This window comes from Monodelphis domestica, chromosome 4 (assembly GCF_027887165.1).
Source record: "Monodelphis domestica isolate mMonDom1 chromosome 4, mMonDom1.pri, whole genome shotgun sequence".
In the NCBI taxonomy this organism is placed as follows: Eukaryota; Metazoa; Chordata; class Mammalia; order Didelphimorphia; family Didelphidae; genus Monodelphis; species Monodelphis domestica.
Genome location: NC_077230.1, coordinates 310737243 through 310754338, shown reverse-complemented (window position 1 = coordinate 310754338; position 17096 = coordinate 310737243). Strand labels below are relative to the sequence as shown.

Below are 17096 nucleotides of genomic sequence, written 5' to 3'. Positions count from 1 at the left end.
TCTGCAGCCCATAACTCCAAAATCCATGGAAGCTTCATGGCCTTTTTTAAACTTCCTTGGGGGAAAGACAATAGAAATCCTCTAATTTGTGGCTACACCATGAGGTCTACCCTGAGGAAGAACAGCAATCATTGATATGCTGCTTTATGGTTGATAAGGTATTCTATATACATTATTGGTTTTTAAACAATCCTCACAAGAACTCTTTGAGGAAGGTAACACATATACTATGATACCTATTATACAAATAAGAAAACTGAAATGATTTGCCCAAACTAACAAATGTCAGAGTTAAGATTAGAACCCAGATTTTCTGATTCTAAATACAATGCCCTCTCCACTATATTACAGCTGCCTTTGAAGCTAGGCTCAGAATTTTAATCTAATTTTAAATAGGCAATATAGGGCATAGGCACCCACATGTGTTGTTGCTGGTCAGTTGTTTCAATTGTACCTCACTCTTTGTGACCTCATCTGGAGTTTTCTTGGCAAGGATATTGGAGTGATTTGCCATTTCCTTTTCCAGATCATTTTACAGCATAGGAAAACCGGGTTAAGTGACTTGCCTAGGGTCACACAGCTAGGAAGAATCTGAACTCAGATTTTGACTTTAAGCCTGGCATCTACATCATCACTTAGTTGCCCATCAATATGTGTTCCCTGATGGGATTTGTCTTCCCATGGTCAGTATCACTACTACATTTTTAGAACTCTGTGTCATTTTTCAATTAGTAGAACAAAATTCTAATTTGTTTAAGATTCCATATTCCAAAGAATCATCAAATCACAAACTGGAAGTGATAATTTGCTTCTCCCTGCATATATGCATATAGACATATATATATAATACACATACATACACATATAAACAATCCATTCATTCATCTATCCATATACATGATATCCCAAAAGTCTTAGCACCATTTAAAATATATAATCTTATATATATATATATATATACACACACACATGTGTATATTATCTTATGTGTAAGATGATATATTCTTTAATATACATGTTTACATGGAAAGGAACTTTTAGGTATATTATATGACATATTTACATGTCATACAGTATATATGTTACATAATATAACACTTAAATAGTATGTGTTCTCTATTGTAATACATTAAATATATTTAAATCTATGCTAAATAGATAATAATATATTATTTATAACATATGAATTTTATCACATATATGTGTCTTTTGTTATGTTTTTTCTCTTTCTTCCTCTTCTCTTCTTTCCTTTCTTACTGTCTTTATTCTTTCCTATTTTTTCTTCTCCCCTACTTACACTTTATGAGAACTCAATGGTACTCATGGCCATTTGCTAGCCTTTTGGTATTTAGGGTTCAATGTCTTAATCCCTAACATAGAGGATCCCTCTGAGGGTGGACTATTCTAGTGGTTTTCTTTGTGGTTCACATCATTCCAGAATAGTCTCAGAAAATCTAAATAATTTAATACAAAAACACTTATTAAGTAACTACGATATGCAAGTTATGTTCCAGCATTAAGTGCTTGGGGGATGCAAAGGCAAAAAAGGAATAGTCTCTCTCCCTAATAAACATCCATGTGATGGGTGGAAATAACATGTGTGTGCATAATTAAATATAAAATCTATACCAAAGCAATTTTCATGGTGTGGGGACAGCACTAACAAAGGCAAGGGGAGGGAGAGGAAAAGGATCAGAAAAAGTGAATCTTGAAAGGAGCTAGGTAGGATTCAAATGATCAGAAGGAATATTCATTCTAGGATTGGGAGACAACCTGCACAAAGGTGCAGAGGTGGGATCCTATGCATGGGAAAAAGTAAGTAGTGCTTGGCTGTTATGAAAACAAGGAAGACATAGCAGCAATAACATTGATCTTGGAGTCAGAAGAACACAATTGCAGTCCTGACAGACATTTATTATATATGTGAACCTGGCAAGTCACATAACCACCTCTCTCAGTTTCTTCATCTGTAAAATGGGAAAAATAATACACTACTTAGGCAGCAATTTGGCTCAGTGGATGGAGAACCACACCTGGAGTTAGGAAGACCCGAATTCAAATGTGACCTGATTAGCTGTGTGATTTTGAGCAAGTCACTTAACTCTGTTTCCCTCAGTTTCTTCCTCTGTCAAATGAGCTGGAGAAGGAAATGACAAACAACTCCAGTATCTTTGCCAAGAAAACCTCAAATGAGGTCACAAGGAGTGGAACACAACTGAAAAGATTCAAAAACAAATACTACCTACTTTAGATGGGCTTTGTAAGGAAACAGCTCTGTAAAATACTAAATGGGGGAATGGGGAAGGATTCATAGAGAAAGTACCATCATGAAGAACATTACATTCAATAGAATGTCAACTCCTTGAGGGAAGGGATTGTTTTATTTTTGTCTTTGTATTACCAATACCTAGTATATAGTGAGCACTTAATAACTACTTTTGATTGCTGTACAAATCAAGACATGATTATATACACAATCTTAATTAAGTGCCAATTATCCCAAAGATCCAAACAAACAAATAAAAAAAATGCTTCTACCTGAAACATTCAGATAACTGTGGTTAAACATGGGGGTTGGGAGTGATGAATAATCTAAAATAATTTTCTTAAATCTCTATTGTGCTTTCTGTTGGTAGAGCCAAAGAAAAGTCTATAAACTGGGAATGGTATATATTAGTAAGCTATATATCAAGTTATTGTTTGATTGAGAGAAATTACCTCCATAGAGATACTGGAGTACTTTGGTAGGATAAGGAAAGGAGTGTGATTAAAAGTAGGATGCCATCTTCATCAGTCTAGAAATACTTTAGGTATAATTCTGCCCGAAGATATTTTCAGCCCGTTAATTGCATGAATCTGAATGGTATGCAAAAATAAATAGATATAAATACCTACCTAAAAATATGCTATGTATTCACAAAATATGCTTCAGCTTAAGATTTGAATTTGGGATAATATCAATCACCAAGGAAGAACTATTAGTGTATTAATTAAATAGGGTGTTATTTACATCTTTATTTTCAACTTAAACATTTGTTTGTTTAAACTAGGTCTTCTTTCAATACAGGATAGACTCTCTTAACTAGAGTGAATTAATAAAACTAGTATTTCCCAGGAGAGATTCAGATCATTAAATAATTTCACTTAATGGTAGTTGTGTCCAAGGTTAAAGAAGAGGGTGCATAACAGAACCACCAACTGCACTCCAATGAAGGTGTTAGTTTTCTTCTCTCCTGGATATTAGACCAATTTTTAGCATAACATATACAGACAAATGGTGCTCAATACATTCTCCTTTTCTCTCAATCTTCCATGATGACTGATAGACAAAGTATGGTGATCAACTGTCCATTATCAGGGAAAATTAGGCTCTCCAAAAAAAAAAAGGACACTTTAAGCATCAGCTATGCGGGCAGGCAGAGTATCTGTACGGTTTGGGGATGCCAGATTTAGTATCTGATATTTAGCAGAATACTCATGAAAGGAAAATAGGATCTAAACTTCCAAGTTTGTCCCTTATGGATACCAAAAATATATACTGGAAATACTCTGGAATAAGTCAGTAAAAGTCTAACCAGCTGCTAATGGTCCATAGAAACTGCAGCCTGATTCATTAAGAAGGATGGATAGCCAAGTGCAGACATTCACTGCCAAGGTAAGTCCATGCTAGTTCTCAAGTCTTGGGGAAGAAGCTTTAAGGACTATGAACTGTAGAAAGTTCAGTTTGCCCAGGAAACTGATTAAATGGCTGTGGGAGATGTGCTTGGAGACTGTGGACAGACAGGTGACTGACTCATTAGCCCTCCAGGCAGCCTTATTACTCACTACTGCCTCTGCCAAGGGTAACTAAATCCTGGTCTGAATTCAGGGTTTGGGACATTTGCTTGCATTCACTAGGAATCAACCAGTGCTCTTCAGAAGACACCAGATGCATATTTCTTCTCTACTTTCCTTTTATATTCTGGGTAGAAAAACCCTACCAGGCCACCAAAGTAGCAGCTTCTCTGTATGCTGGTAAATGATAGACAGGCTCTCTGAAAAAAAAAAATTGTAGATATACAGGCTTTTCAGTTTAATTGATGTTATTAACATTTTCTCCATTGTGTTCTTAAATCCAGACACCTACAAAACAATACAGCAAGTCCTGATTTGTAGCATTTGCTGATTTTCAATGTGTAAATGCTCACAATGAAAATTCAATAATCCTAGCTCATTTCTGTGAGCATCTTGACTTGTTTGGTGGAGGCAGTGGTTCTAATAGAGACTAATTACTGAATGCTCTAGAACCATCTTATGGGGCTGGGTGAGGTAGGGGATAGCAACCTGGCCTTAGGGATGGGAAGAATTGAGTTCAAATTTTGCCCCAGAAACTTATTGTGTATCTTTGTGAAAGTCGCTTAACTTTTTTTTTTTTGCATCTCAGTCCCTTTATCTAGGAGGAAGTTGGATTTCTAGCTCTAAATATCTGGTTTTTCTACCCCTTTCCCCACCTTGGATTCGCACATATTTGATGTTCTACCTCTGACATATCCTGCCTGTATGACTATAGGTAAATCATAGAAACTCTCAGTGCTCCTAGGCAGTTCTCTAAAATTATCTACTGTGAAGTAAGTGAAGTTTTACTTCGGTAGGCATTTCCCTTTTGAAGACCTCTATACTAAAGAAATTACAGGACCTCCCCCCACCTCCTTGATGTACATGAACAGGTACCCTTTGATGCAAAAGACTGTAAGGTCCCTGAAAGCAGAATTGTTTCATTTTTTTTTTTATCTCTAGTTTCTCCCACAGTTCCTGGAGCAGAGCAGGGTCCCAAATAAAAATGTCTGATTAGCCTCCACAAAAACTAGCTTTTTTCATATAGCAATTTGAGGGTTGCAAAACACATACAAATATCTCATCTAATTCTTGTGGCAATAATCTGGGCCAATAATGCTTATCTGGAAAGTAGGTGTGATTATTATCCCCAATTTGCAGATGAGAAAACTGAAGCAAAGATGAAGTGACTTGCCCAGGGTCACCCTGCTATTAGTTTTCTGAGTCTGGTTTTGAGCCAGATTAGTCTCCCTGAATCCAGGACCAGTATTCTATTATGCCTTCTAGCTGCCAAGGGAGAAAAGAGGGATGAGGAGAAGATCTACCAAGATGGCACCCAGAAAGCAGTCAAGGAGATTTGCTGAGATCTTATGGTGTAGTTCTCCCTCTAATGCTGGAGATTACAAGGTACCCTCAGCCATGCCTGACCATCCTGTGAAACTCTTCCACCATGTCCTCATGTAAAGCCACCACAAGAGGTCTATTTACGGTGCTTTCTCTAAATATCTTGACATTGGGTGGATACCCAAGGATCACCTGACCTATTTATCACTTATTCTTGGGTCTTCCTTTGTGACTGGGCCATCTTCTTTTTCCTCCCAAGTCAGGGATAAGGTAGCTTATTTAAGAAAATTTAATGGCAATATGTTATAGAAGATATAGGGCCAGCCATGGTACTGAGGCACATATATCCTACCTCTGACACATACTGCCTCTGTGAACTTGAGCAAACACTTAACAAGAGCCTCAGGAAACTATAAAACCACCAGTGGATGAGTTGATAATCTGTACTGGGGAGATGAGTTTAATCACCAGGAGTTCCCAACACCAATAAAATCATGGGTTGAGTATAGGTTCTGCAAGTAAATATCTGTTCTTCTGTTTAAGTCAATGGCTACCAGCATTGGACATTTATTTAGGGCTAGAGTTGGCATCCTTGAAATCACTTCCAATTTGAGATTTAATGATTCTTAAAATAGTTGATAAGGTCAACAATTTAGCATTTTGTCTCACTAATTGATGAATGCCCACAAATGCTAAAAATCTGGAGCAAATGCATCAGTAATACTTCCCTGGTGGTGATCTTCTATCCCAACAGTCTTGTGCACAAATGTGGAAGAGACAAAAGGTACCACTTCCATAATAAGAAGTCTACTGTCTGGTTCTGTAATAGCCCAAGTCTATGAGCACAAACTAAGTCAGAATCTATCAAGAACCATATAGAAACTAAACTAACTATAGGATGAAATCCCTCAGAGAGTTCGGCTTTTGCCAAACACATAATTATAATGAATACTAGGAGAGGACAGGATGCACCTCATCAGGAAAATATGTTCCCATTTGGGGTTTCCCATGATTCTGCTAATCCCTGGCCAGTGTTCCAGCTCTTCTTGCTTGCTCTCGAGAAGCTGGCACAGGGATGGCAAATATCTGGCAGATAAAGATCCTGTCTACATGTTCCTTGTAACATGGAACAAAATGATATGCCAGGCTATCAAGAGTAGGAGGAAATCAAGGTCTCAACAGTCTGTTGTTAGTTCAGATAACAGCTCGGGGCCAGAATGTGTCAGAGGCAATACAAAACAATTTGTAGGTTCAAGTTCACCATAAATGTATTTCAAATGTAAAAAAGGAGAGTGGTGAGGGGGCAGAAAGTCAGAGGTGATCTGCAAAATACAAGCTCTATGAACTTGTATAAAACCAAATAATCACAATCTAGGAAACAAAGCTGTGAAATCTTGGGAGAGGTACAGACCTTTAATTTCATGTGGTTGGAAGCTCCCTTCATTGGCAGAGACTAAGAAAGCATCTGTAGCTTTAGTTTTGGCTCTTCTGGGGTTGCCAGTGCTCACACAGTTTTTATGTGTCCAAGTTAAAGGCTGACTCCTCTCTCTACTCTATCATGCTACCTTGGCTGTGATTTTTATTCATAGTAAAATCATGAGTACTTTTACATTGCAGGGCAGTCTTTGACTCTAGTTCATCCTTCTTTAGAAGGAGGAATTTCTGTCTCTCTAGACTATGTGTAATTTAGGCTTTTGTCGACTTATACATCTCCTAGGCTTTTTAATCCCCAGCCCACCTTTTTGCCCATGTTTGTCTCAAACTGGGCTCTTCCCGAGCCTTTCCCTTGATGTACTGCTGATTGGGAATAGACACAAGGAGCTTTATATCTCTGGGATCATATGTGTTGACTCTTCCTTTAACATGATCAAGCACTACAATTGGAACAAACATTTGTTTTGTCCTTTGAAGTATTATTTATTCTTAAATTCTGGTCCTTCCTGTGTTAAATCCTCTGTAACTTTCACATCCTTTACACCTCCCCACAGTGACCTTTAATAATGTGAGCTAACATTTCCTTTCTTAAGCATAAATTCCATTCTTGGTTATGCATACTAAGAGAGAAAGACTGAATGATTGGGGTGGGGGCGGTGTGGTACATCTGGGGGACTTGAGCACACAGCTATTTATTCATAAACTCATACTCAGGCTATATTGCAAATGAGATACAAACATCAAACCTGTTGAAAAGGGAAAAATTCATCAATTGCTTGTTCCCTCTGCACAAAACTGAAGAATCATTTTGACTGATCTTTTCATTGGATTGAATGAATTGATAGAACTCTCTGGTTATTTGGCATCATGTAATCAACAGACCCAGTGAGGAATCACACTGACATGTCTAGCCCCTTTGTGCTTTGAATCTCTCCAAGCTCGGTGACTCAGGTCAGGAAGTGAGGGATGCCTGGCTAGAAGAGTGGAAGAGAACAGGAACTAAGAGTTCTGAAGATGCTTAGGAGCATCAGAACCCAGCCCAAGGATCAGTAGTACAATTGCCTAAGCTGCATTGGTGAAGTATTGGCACACATGCCCAGCTGGCACTTGGGGGGCTGCTCCGTTCCCCCTCTTCCCAGTGCTGAGGACATTTTTGCATGCCCCACCCCTATATCCAGCTGCCCAAAGAAATAAATTCCTCCCTCAGCTCTCTCAGGTGATGTGGGGGTCAGGAGTGAGTGAGAGGAGAGCTAAAAGACACCTTGAATTTGCCCTCCAAGCTCTCATACTTGAAAATCTTTGCAAATGCTGGCACTAAGGTATAGTGGCTTTATGATGATATATTGGCATATAATGATTTAATTTAAAATATTAAGTTTATAAAAGTATATGTTAACACAGAAAAGGAACAAGATCATCCAAAATCTTGACTTATTTTATATTACTCCCATTGTGGAGTCAAGGTTCTAGACAAAGCATTTTAGAACTAGCTATTTTTGGAACCTGATTCTCCCATGTCCTTGTACAAGCCTTTCTCATGTCTAGAAGGTGCTCCTGTCACTTCTCTGTGTCTCAGTAAATCTTAACTTCCTTAAATGCTAAACTCAGTTGTCACCTCCTCAATTAAGCCCTCTCTCATCCAACCTCTCAGCTAATGTATTCTGCCTCTTCAGTTTCCTTTGCATTAGGTTTATGTTGAGAGCATTTGCCCCCCAATAGGATGTAAATTCTTCAAGGGGCTGCAGCTGTTTTGATATTGCCTTTATATCTCTAGTACTTTGAATGCAGTAGATAGCTGAAAATGTCTGTTGAATGGAATTGCTTGAGAGTGTCCCAAATGCTGGAAGAGGAATCTCTTTAGGGAATGCAAAATGGGAGACCTACATGTTGCCAGAAAATCCAGACAAGCTAGTTTACATGACATAATGAATGGGCATAGGATTGGAACTGGGATCTTGGTAATTGTCAGGGTCAGTGTATTCTCTAATAATTGCATTATTATAATAATTCAGAATTAAGAATTGTTTTAAGTGCCCATGTTCACTGGAATCCCTTTTAAACACCAATACAATAATAGAATTTAAATGGTTTAAGGACAGGGGCTATTTCCATTTTTATCTTCATGTCTGTCATTTAGCAGAATGCCTTGGATATGGCACATTAATAAATTTTGTTAAACTCAATTGGAGAAGGGGATTCAACTGACTTAAAGTTCTTCTGTCTTTCATTATATAGATTCAAGGGCTTAATATTTGGCCATTGGTATATATGGTATATAATAGCAATCTGGGTAGTCAAGAGGTCTTATTATACAGGTACTATTATGTAATGGGGGATAGTGGTTATAAGAAACAATCACTCCATAAACATTTATTAAGTGCTTACTATATGCCAGGCAATTTGCTAAGTGCCGAGGATTCAAAAAGAGCTCATAATCTAATGGGGAGGCAACATGCAAACAACACATACAAGCAAGCTAAATACAAGATAAATATACAAAAAAAAGCATCAGTATATTTTAATTACAACTAGAAAAAAAGAAAAAGTTCAACCATAGCCTATAGAGTACTTGTACTAGAAGTAAGATGTTAATTGCATATCCCCATTATCATCCTAGAACTCTTCTGTCATTTGTAGCTAAACCCCTGGAAAATGCCATCTGTAGGACTTGCCTCCACTACTTCACTTGGGGATCTTTTCAACTCCCATGGATTTAATTTCCATCTCTATGTTGATGATTTGCAAATCTACCTCTGCTGTCTCAGTGTTTCTGCTGATCTCCAGTCTTGTGTCTCCAAACGTCTTCCAGACATCTTGAACTAGATGCTTGGTAGACATGTTAAACTCAATCTGTTAAAAAAAAAATCTTTTCCTCTAAGCCATTCCCCCTCCCTTCTAACTTCCCTATTACTGTACACATCCTCCCAGTCACCAAGGTTTGCCACCCAGGAGCCATCCTGGTTTTCTTACTCTCTTCCCTCTCCCTGGATTTCACCTAAACAACCTTTTTTGAAAATAGCCCCTTCTCTTTTTTGATACTGCCAGAATTCTAGTGCAGGCATGATTGGATGACTGGGATAGCCTGCTGGTGGATCTACCTGACTTGATTTTCTTCCTATTACAATCCACCCTCTATTCAACCATTAAAGTAATTTCCCTAAAGAACAGATCTGATGATATCCCATCCTTCTTCTCTCCCTCCCCCCTGCAGCCCAATCAAGAAACTTCAGAGGCTTCCTCACATTTCCAGGAAAAAATATAAAATGTTCTGTTTGGCAACCAAAGCCCTTCATAACCTAGCTCCCTCTTGCCTTTCTAGTCTTCTTATCCATTACTCCCTGGACAATCACTCTTCAATCCAGTGATATTACTCTCTTATCTGTTTTGTGGACAAGACACTCCAGATTCTTGGCATTTTCTCTGGCTGTGCCCCAAGCCTGGAAGGCTTAATTCTAACTGCCAATCTTCCTGGCTTCCTTTAAGTATCAATTAAAATCCCATTTTCTTAAAGAAGCCTTTTCCAACCCTCTTAATTCCAGTGCTTTTCCTCTTAAATTATTTCCTATACATTCAGTATATAGCTTTCTTTGTATATATTTATTTGCATGTTTTCTCTACCCCCCCCCCCCCAATTATATGGGAAGCTCCTTATGGACAGGCCTGCTTTTTCTCTTTTCTTGTTTTCTTAGTGCTTAGTAAAATTTCTGGCACATAGTAGGCTCTTAATAAATGTTTACTGATTGATTGGTATCCATTCATTCAGCATGTATTCAGTGAACATCCACTGAGTTCGGGTTACTGTCAAAGAAGTTCTCCATCTCATCTCGCTTTTGTTTATTTGAGCATGTTGAGTAAGAAAATGAAATAATTTTGATAAAGGCTAATGCATTTCAATAATGCCAAGTTAATTAGCTAATAATAAATAATTAGGATGAATTCATATTGAGTTTAAACTCTCATTTACCAGTTGTGGAAAATGAGGTAAATAAGGGTAAAAAAGAATAATAAAAGAACAGTTATATAGGTCCAATCTGTATCTGAGAACGTATCTTTCTCTGCAAGATACAGTGACAAATACTCGCCCAGCCTTTGCTTGAAGATCTCCAAGGAAGGGTGGCAAACTGCCTCCTGCAGCAGGTTGGTTGGAGTCCTGGGGGGTGGGGGGGCTTACAAATGAAAAACAGAACTCAGTGGTTCTGAGCATATAAACCTTTCATAAGTGCTAAGGCTGCCCTCATGATATTCTGAGGTGTCCAGATTTCATTGGAGTGACAAATATCTGCACAGAGATGTCCATTCTGGAAGGTGGGAAAAGGGCAGTGAGAATTTGGCTATAAATATTCTCAATGGCATTCTTTTAAAGTGATTTATGAAAGTAAACCTGAGGTTGTAATAGATGGGCAGATTCATCTTTAAACATGAGCTGAGGGATCTCTTTGGACAGCATTACGGACTGTGTAATCAGAATAGAATCTAGCTTTGGCAAAGCAGCATGGAGCTGGTTAGACCAACTGTGCATGAGACAGATGGAAATAGTCTCATGAGGATGAACATTTTAATTAAAAATTAAAAAAAAATTAAGGTCCTGGATGATCCTCCCCTTTTGGGGGAGGGAGAGCAATTATAGAGGAAGCCCGGTATAGTGGTGCCAAAGGACAAGATATGTCTAATATATCTAGAGAAAGGAAATTAGTGATAAACCTAGCATTGCTATCACAGGATACCAAAGGATTCTTTCAAAAACCACAGCTTCTTAGAAAAATTCCCAAGAGGAAAGAATCCAGAAAAACAGAAATATGGTAAAAATATTTTCTTTTAAAGTCTTATTCACCTTGTAGCTACCACTGGATATTATCTATTCCAGCAAAATTCTTAATTAGAATGAACCATTTTTCTTCAAAATAGCAAATCTGTTGGTAATTTCTAGTCAGCAAGATCTGAGTTCAAATTCTGCCTCAGGCACATAAGCTGTACTACCTTGAGCAAGCCACTGTAACCTTTCTCAGCCTTAGTTAGCTTATCTGTAAAATAGGGATAATAATGTCTACCTCACAGGGTTGTTGTGAAGGTCACTAGATAGATAGATCTAAAGATATGTATGCATATGCATAATGTTGTGCAGATCGTAAAAGTGATATAAAATGTTAAAATAGGAATAATTTACAAATATTGAACCTCTCCATAGTAAAATGTGAATAATGGTGCATTTCTTAGATTTCTTGTTATCTTTGTCATGTCCACATATTTTTCCTCAGAGATGAAAACAGAAAAATGCAGTTATTCGATTATTTTTTAAAAATCCAAATGTGCTTGTATCAAATATCCAGAAATTTGCATTTTTCCATCTGTATCTAATTGTTTGGCCTCTTGTAGACCTAACCTGTGTTGGGTTGAAGAGTAGAAACTTGTATTTATGTCACATAAAATAATTCTATTACTATTGAGATAAGGAAAGCCAATCTATCTAATTTTGTGGGGCTCTCTACAATTCTTGTCTTTTAGAGGAAGTATAAGCCATGGTAGGTGCAGAACCCAGACCCAGATGGCAAGGACAAATGAGTTCTGGCAAGATAGTTTTGAATCTGTTGGGGAATCGCATTCTTAGTTGCCCACCCCAGCCACCCCTTACAACCTGAAGGTGTTCCTAGCCTATGGTGAAGCTCCTTTCTCTCCTACCATCTTACAAGGTCTTGTTCAGAAGCATCAAGATACTTGAACTACAACCAGGAGCAAATCATGATTTCTCTTCACTCCCACATCCTGCTTATAAAAATGGCAGCACATTCATTCAAGGTCACTTCAAAAGTTAGTATTATAGAGCTAACATTTACAAAATGTTTGACCTGATTGAATAGTACAAAGTACTAAATGCAGAGTGTATTCAAATCTTTAAGATAGTCCCAGGGAGATAGTCTCTAAGACTCTAAGAGAAATGAGTTACCTGTCACTGAGAGATGACTGAAAATTAGACACAAAGTAGCCCCAAACTGGGCACCAAGGGTACAAAGAAACCACTATAGTGCCAAGTGCCTGAGAATTAAGCCTATTTAACTGGCAAAGTCAACAGATTAACAGGTACTTCTAATCAGTGCAGGACTCATGTGACAAATTAATTAGAAGGGCTACTATTTCATCTTCCCTGGAGAACTGAATCTATATATTGATTGCTCCCTAAATGAATTCCGTTTAGCTTCTGAACTGATGCTGTCATAGGAGTTACCTGAATACAACACAAATTTTCACAGTTATGTGCTTTTGCTATCTCCATCAAGTTTGTACACAACTCTCTAACATTCTTAAGGAACCTCCTTTACACAAAGTAGATACTTCGTTTTTCCAAGTCTTTTGAACACTAAAAATGGTGAAGAAAAGTGATTAAAAGAGAATATAAACAGAGACTTCTATTTTCATATCTTTAACATAATTTGAAAATGTTTAGAGCTTAGGAAACATTTATGATAATCTTAACCATCTCTCTCTCGATAAGTTCAGATGTTTTGCAATGCTGGAAATGTTTTGGCTGGTTCTTGCAGTGATTTCACATTTGCATAGTGAAGAACTACTTGTTCAAAACCTCCTTTTTGACCTATCTAAATGGAACATTCAATTTAAAGTATTTCATATTTGTCGGTCTCAGTTGGTGAACATGATCATATACCACATTCATATTCCAAAGAATTCTAGCAGAAGAATTTTTGTCATATGTCATGGTGCACTGTGGAGAAATAAATTTGATCAACGCAAATGCTACAATAGAGAATTACAGATAAAATGAGTCTGGAGTCATGTATTGTGGAGCTTGTCACTGCACCTCAAGCAGCTTAATGAACACAGAGATTAATGATTTTCATCAGCCTCATAGACTTTATCATGTGTTCAAGAATATTACATGCACTTATCAGTCTTAGCAACCAAGACCCTGGCAGCCTAGATTATGAATTAGAAAGAGGCATCTCTTTTTTTCTACTTTCCAGATTCCCACAGTTCAGTTATTGGCAAATTTAAGCATTTATAGCTGTTTGCTGCCACTACCCTGACCTTCCTTGTGTTTTCTACTAGAAAGTTTTTGAAGGTACTTGAATACACACTCCCATTTGTTATAAGCTAAAGACTATTTCCTCTAAAATATGAACATCAGGAAATTGAGAATGTAGCATTCTATTATAGAGTATTACTCTACTTTACTGATTTCATTTTTCATAAACATATTGACTCAGGTTCTTGAATGATCACTTTAAGCCCCACAGAACAGAACCTATGATTATGTGTAGTAATTACTTTGTTTTGTTTACATATCCGGCCTAATGACACTTAAATCATGTCTACTGGAACCACTTAAGAGACTTAAATGAAGCATTTAATTTTGTTGTGTCTTAAACTAAATGTAGAGTACTGAGTTACAATCCTTGACTCAGGAGGGAAGTGAGACATTTTGGAATAGAGAGAGGAGACATACTGGGATGCTTTTGAGATAGAGTTGATAAAAATGATAGGAGAAAGCTAGAATTTTTATTTTAGGGATCAATCTTTCTTTCTCATAATAGTGACCTTAAAAAGGGTAATTTAATTATGACTAACAATTTCATTAAGCATCTTTGTTCTCCCAAAAGAAACCAAGAAATAAAGCAATAAGTTGGAGGAAAGAGAAAGGGAAGATGGTAGTAATAATTAAATTACCATGGGATCTGATGATAGTTTTGGAACTATTAAGATCAGAGCAAAAAGATAATCTTCATATTCTGTTGTGCCTCTTTGATGATGCAGTCACCAAAATTTATCAAATATTTATATGAAATATTATGGGCATATATTTTGCACAGGATCAAAGAACTATCCAGTTGTTAAAGGCTATCATTCCTGGAATACTTCTATGATCCTCAAAGACTAAATATCAGAAAATAGCTTTAGAATGCAGTATATTCCAAAGTTGGGGTATTTGCAAAGATCCCCACCAAATACATTGCCATTATTGATTTTTGCAATTAAGTGTGTGGTGAGGAATGTAGTGAACCAGAGAGGACAGAAAAGATTTTCCTTCTGAGCCTAAAGCAGGATTTTTAGTGAACAAAAACAATAAGTATTCTTGTATGGCCTCATGAACCACAATAGCTGATGAAACTGAATTATAGAATGTAGAATTTTAAAATACTGCTGCTTATTACTAAAAAAATCTTTAAAAATGAAGGAATCACAAGCAATTTCAGTGTTAAGGCAATATTATGTTTTTTCCCCCCTGTTGATCTATTTACAAAAGAGTTAGAGAAAATTCAAGTGAAAAGCACTTGAAGACATCTAGGAGAGATTGTAGTAAACCCTCCCAAAGACCTATATAAATTAGGTACTCATATTTCTTCACTGACAGAGTTAGAAACCTGTCAAAAGAAACAAGCCCCCACCAGATGACCTCTACAAACCTCTACCTATCCCAATACCTACTTTTATTTAGTTACAACTCCACTACCTCCATAAGATACATTTCCCTAAGAAAATTAAGCAGAAAAAAGAAATTAAGAGGTTGATCTTGTTTCACCGTTTTGCTAGCAATCAGGCAAGAGTTACAGGGATAGACACCAAAACCAAGTTCCCAATGGTCTTTTTAAAAGAATGGTAGCCTAGTTTCCTCTCCCCTAAAACCAATATGCTCGGATTCTAAGCATTTCGAAAAGGAAACGTATGTTTACAGCTCTTGAGTTAAAGGACTGGGAACAAGGGGCTGCTGGCTCTGGGAATGGGGATTGTTTCCAATCGGGTCCTCCTGGAACCTCCACACACTACTGCAGGGAACCCAAAGCATCCAGGAACCAATAAAACTTCCTACTAACGGGAGCAGCCCTACTAGCTTTTTAAAGCCCTGCCTGAGAGATTCCTCCACCTTGCAAAGCAGGCGGTGAGTGTGAGTACAGGTGGGGAAGTTTTCCTGAGAAAGAGATGGGGAAAAATGTGGGCAAAAGTAGTGAAATAACGCACATAAGGGGCTTAGAGAAGTAGAAAGCACTCTACAAATGCGATGTGTTATTAATTAACATATTGATCCATTTTAGAATATTGGAAAGGAGGGACAAATCTCTCCATTCTATTTTCCTCTTACTCTGATGTGAATAAGAACATATCCTGGGATGACCAGTCCTGCCCAAGTCCAACCCCTCACACCCAGTGCCCGACCCCTGAACTGCCGCCTCCAACTGTGATGTCTGCGACAAAGGGGGCTCAGGGATGCTTAGACATCCCTTCCCCTTCCTCCATTGACTGGGGGATGAACGAATAGGCAGTTTTCTAAAATACGCTGAGAGGAAAGGATCTGGGGTCTGGCGGCTAGTGGGATCAGAGGAGGGCTGATGGGTGCAGGGCAAGGTACACTTACGACAGGTCTCCCAGAGTGGGAAGCCACACCTCTACCCTTGGCTTGTTTTTAGAAAAGCCCGGAGATGAGTTTTCCTCCTGCAATCAGGTGAGGAGGGAAGAAAGGGTTTAGGTGTGCGATGGTCACTTGGGAAAGAGGCTGATCGAAAGAGAGGGATAGGATCTTCTAAGCACGACGGATGCTTATGTCTTGACCTGGGGATGTATGCAGTGCCCAGCTGGCCAGATTTCCATTTAACCTGCTTCTCACAGTACCCTCCCCTCCTCCCTCTCAGCTCTCACTCTCCGGCTCAGGATTCCCTTGGGAGGTTAGGGTGGGGGGACCTCGCACTAACCTGCAATCCGGACACCCTGCGGGGAAGATCGGGGGGGGAAGGGCACCCACGGGGTCGACTTGGGAGAGAACTGCAGCTTGTCCACTCTATCCTTCCGCTACAAGCTGAGGAACCTTCCTCTGGAAGAGTGTGGTACGTTGGGCGGAGTGAGACGCTTAGAGAGTAAATCAGCGGGGCAGTTCCCGGTCTGGTCTGGTCTGGTCCGGTCCGGTCCGCCCTCCTGTAGGTACAGGAACTGGAGCAGCAGTAGGCAAAGAGCTGTGTTGCCCTAAGTCTAAGAGACCGAGGGAGGAGTTTCCCCCGCCCACTCTACAACCCCCACAACCAATGGCCCCAAGCCTCGATGCTCCCCCCTTCCTGCTAGCTCCTTCTACTGAATGCCAGGCTCTCACAATGCTAGGGACCGAGATGAGCGCACCTAGCAATGTCCCTGATCTGGAGTACCGCAGGGGGTGGGATGGAGATGGGGAAGAACCTTTCTTTTATCCACCCCCAGGTTGGAAAAGCCCAGAGAACACAGAGGCGTCTGCCCATAAAACCCCATCTGGGAGAAGCAGGTTGTGGAGGAACTTGGGTGGGGGTGGAAAAGGGTGGGTGGGGAGCAGAGAGGCTTGGGGTGGGGGCGGGGGGGATGGCAGGGCTCCTCCTTGCACGCTAAATCCTCACCACCTGGTTTCTTCCCCTAACCCATGCCTTAACTCCCCAGAAACATTCTGTTCCTACCACAGGTGCGCGCTACGTGGTGGACTCAGCTCTGTCTGAATGAAGGATACAGCCTTCATTCTGTTCATTATATTACAGTATTTTGTC

General features: G+C 39.0%; 1 protein-coding gene across 1 annotated transcript in view; it reads right to left on the bottom strand.

Annotated features, from left to right (window-relative positions):
- SERTM1 (serine rich and transmembrane domain containing 1) overlaps window positions 1-16819 on the bottom strand; it is a 37904-nt gene extending 21085 nt beyond the window's left edge. Inside the window, exon 1 of the mRNA XM_007495345.3 lies at window positions 16287-16819. The gene's annotated coding sequence lies outside the window, so the exon portion shown is untranslated. The remainder of the gene's footprint in view (window positions 1-16286) is intronic.
- Window positions 16820-17096: the final 277 nt, after the last annotated feature.